We start from the raw sequence: 4201 nt of genomic DNA, 5'->3' as shown, positions 1-4201 counted from the left end.
ATTGTTGATGACCCGGACCGAATCAAATCCAGATTGCTGTTGATGATGATGATGATGGTGGTGATAATACTAACCATGACCCCAATCAGGGAAGTAGTTGTGGCAAATTGCCACCCAGTAAACTGTTAAACACAGAGTTGTGTTAGTGTGCCGTAAAGACAGTCCGGCTTGTGTGTGGCGACAGTGTTGGTGTCCCATAATAATATTTATACAATATAATTCATATATATATTTATTTTTGGTGTTGGTGTGCGGTGTAATTTAAGTTTGTTAGTTTTTTTTGCGTTTATTTGAATGGTATTTATAGTATATTTAGTGTAAGTTTTTGATGCTGTTGATTTTGGTTGGATTTATTATAGTTTGTAAGAAATATATAGTTTTAAGGTTATGTTTTGTTTTTTGTGTCCTTTTGTCTAAGTCCAGTTTTAGATAACGTAAGGGGAAAGTATGTGTTGAGGAGACCATTGTCAGTAGGTGTGATTCAGGGTGTGGGGCTTGTTTTTTTTAACATCCCGCCACATTATTTTGGCGCCCGAACAGGGACTGCCGAGGTGGAATAGAAGCTGGACTGTTGGACGAAGGACGGAATTAGGTTAAGAATTTAGGATTAAGGTTGATGAAAAATGGAGGAGCAATTAAGGGTTTTGAGGGAGGAATTGCGGCTGAGTAAGGAGCGTGAGGAGAGGTTGCTAGTAGAGAATGAGAGGTTGAACTGGGAGAATGCGGCGATGCAGAAGGAGCTTAGGGAGTTGAAGGGAACTGTAGAGAGAGTGGAAGAGGGTGTTGAGATGAGGATGCGAGAGAATGAAGAACGAATGGAGAAACGAATGGAAGATATGATGGGGCAAGTCATGGGGATGATGAAAACTATAATGGGGGAAGGTGCAGTCGGAGGAGTGTCCTCAGCTTCGGGTAATGGGTTGATAGTGGATGAGAAGGTTAAGGTTAGTGATAATGGGAAAGGAAGTGATAGTGATAGTAGTAATAGTGATGGTGATATTGAAGATAAGGGAATTAGGCATAGTAAGGATGAACAGAAAGGTGAGAGGAAAGATGAAAGGAAAGGTAAAAGTGATGTGAAGAAAGGGAAGAAAAAGTATCAGGCTGATAGCAAGGACGATCGTGAATGGGTGAAAGTGGTAAGTAAGAAAAAGGGTAAGAAAGGAATGGTTAAGGATAGGAATTTAAGTGTGGAAGTGGATTCATTATATTTGAATGAGGAAGAAGGTAACAAGGGAGTAGACAGTGATGATAGCAGTGAGAATGAACGTGATGTGTGTAAGACTGTGTTTATGAGAGAGGTACCTCGGTGTGAAAGGTTCAATGAGCATAGCAGTAGGGATGTATATGATTTTTTCAAGGAGTATGAGAGGTATTGTCAGGATAAGTATGGTGATAGTAAAAGAGTTTGGGCTAGGGAGTTAGGAGAATATTTGACTGGGTATTTGTTGACGATGTATGGAGTGATAATGAGTGTAGGGGACGTTGATTATGAAAGTGTGAAAACGAGAATAATTGAGCAGGTAAAACGTATGAAAGGGAGTGTTAAGTATAAGCGTAAGAATGATTTTGATGAGGCAAGGATGAATGCAGGAGAAGCTATATCAATGTACGTATGTAGGTTGGAAACTTTAGCTAGGAAGAAGTATGGGGATGAAGGTATAAATGAGAATAAGGAGTTAATGAGGAAGTTTTTGGCTACTGTACCCGAGAATGTTGCCGAGTTTGTTAATTTGAAACGGAAGGAGAAAATGAGGTGGACGAAAGAAAGATTGACATGGGATGATATTTTAGAGATAGTTGAGGATTATGAGTTGGATAGGTGTATGAAAGAAAGTAAATCTGTGAGTGTAAGAACTGAAATGGAGGAAAGTGTGCCAGAATTTGTTAGTTTTAGAGATGCTGTTATGAGAGGACCGATGAGGGTAGCTGATAGTGTAGTAGATAAGAGTGTTAGGGCGAGTAATGTGGGAATACCTGTAAGGACAAATGAAGGGTTTAGGCAAGGGAATCAGGTTTGGAGGGATAGGAGTGCTAGTGCGCCGCAAGATAGGTCAGGTAGTTGTATCCGTGAAGAGAAGTGTTATAGATGTGGGAAAGTAGGACATAAGAAGAATGAATGTAGATGGGCTCTTGGTGCTTGTTTTGGATGTGGTGAGGTAGGGCATAGAATTAGTGAGTGCAAGAAAGAGAAAGGGATAAAATGTTATCGGTGTGGTATGACTGGGCACATAGCGAGTGGATGTCGTAGTAATCGTATGAATGTGATTTGTGGTAATTGTGGTAAGGATGGTCATTATGCTAGAATGTGCAAGGAGCCACGGGGTAAGTGTACTGAATGTGGTGCAGATGGGCATGTAGCTAGGGTATGTAGGAAGAAGGGAGTAAATCAGCCAGGATGTTCGGGAAATTAAAGTGTAAGAGGGTTCAGCTGGGTGAGTCCTCGAGTGTGTGCGGAGTGAATGTGATGCATGTTCGTGAAGGTTTACTACATGAAGACGTGATGGGCGAAAGAGCTTATGACTGCATGAGTGCAAAAGTAAATTTTAAGGGAATAGAGCTAGTTGGTCTGATTGATACTGGTTGTGGTGTCAATTTAATGTTTAGGAATGCATACGATAAGGTAAGGGATGTGTGTGAATTTAGGGGGTGTAAAGGTGAAGTGAAAGGTATCGGTAATTTAAGTATGTCTGTGCAAGGAAAGTTGCGTGAAAATGTCATGATTGGGGGGCTGATGATGGAAGATAATGATTTTTATGTGGTTGAGGGAGTAAATGACAAATACGATGTGTTGTTAGGTTATAACTTCTTGAAAAAATGCGGTATGATTGTACATCCTAATGTAAATATGATAGAGATGAAAGTTAAGGGTAAATTTTGTGGGGAATTTTATTTGAATGAAGATGGTAGTGTATGTACGAAGGTATGGAAAGGTGTGCCGTTAATAGCAAAAGAAGGTGTTAAATTGTCAAAAGATGCGAGTGAGGTTGTCAGTGTAAAAGTTGCATGGCCGAATAGTCTGGGAATTGCCAATAGTGACAATTGTGAATATGTAGTGGAAGGTTCGGAAGCAAGTAATTTGGTGAAAGCAAGTGTGCATGTGTATGATGGTATTTTGAATTTGCAGGAGCCGAAGGTGTATGTGAGCTTGTTGCCGACTGTAAGGAGGAAGAGAATACGGGGTATACGTGAGGGTGATTGCATGGGATGTATGTATACGTTGGTCAATGTAGAGGATGAAAGGTATGTTAAATTGAGACGGGTTATGACGGGTAAGATAAAGCCGGATGACGATTGGGACTATGAAAGTTTGAAAGAAAGAATTAATGTGGATGAGAATATAAGTGAGGGGGAAAGGGAACAATTGTATAGGATGTTATGGGATAGACGGAGAGTTTTGAGTCGCGGTGACGAGGATTGTGGGGGATCAAAGCTGCCTGAATTTAAGATATTTCTTAGTAATGATACCCCCATATATCAGCGTCCCCGACATTTTTCTCCGCCTATTGCCAGAGAAATAGAAGAGCAGTGCCAGGAGTTAGAGCAAATGGGTGTAATAGAAAGGAGTGAGAGTGCCTGGAATAGCCCTATTGTACCTGTAAGAAAGCCGGATGGAAGTTTACGGATGTGTATTGATTATAGGAAGGTGAATGAAGTAACTGTTAAAGAACGTTTTCCGATGAATGTAGTGTCTGACTGTGTGTATAAGATGCATGGTATGAAAGTTTTTACAAAGTTAGATTTAGTTAGGGGCTATTACCAGATGCCTCTGGCAGAGGGGAGCAGGCCCATTACGGCATTTTCAAGTAGAAATTGTCATTTTCAGTTTAAAAGATTAAGTTTTGGCCTTGCTAATGCGCCTGCTGCCTTCCAGAGGGCGATGAATGTAGTTTTGGCTGGGTTTGATAGACAGAAGGTGACTGTTTTTATTGATGATATTTTGATTGCTAGTGAGACAGTTGAGGAACACATGCAGTTGCTTGAAGCAGTATTAGAACGGTTGATAGAAGTTGGGGTGAAAGTTAAGCTTGAAAAGTGTACATGGTTGGCCGGGGAGGTGGAATTTCTTGGGCATGTGGTGAGTGAATCGGGTATAAGGAAGAGTGAAAAGTTTGTGAGTAAGGTGAGAGAGTTTCCACGTCCTCATACGGTGCGTGAGTTGAGAGGGTTTCTTGGGTTAATTGAATTTGGTCGGAAGTTT

Source organism: Palaemon carinicauda, chromosome 43, assembly GCF_036898095.1.
Source record: "Palaemon carinicauda isolate YSFRI2023 chromosome 43, ASM3689809v2, whole genome shotgun sequence".
Taxonomy (NCBI): domain Eukaryota; kingdom Metazoa; phylum Arthropoda; class Malacostraca; order Decapoda; family Palaemonidae; genus Palaemon; species Palaemon carinicauda.
Note: the sequence above shows the minus strand (reverse complement) of the source record.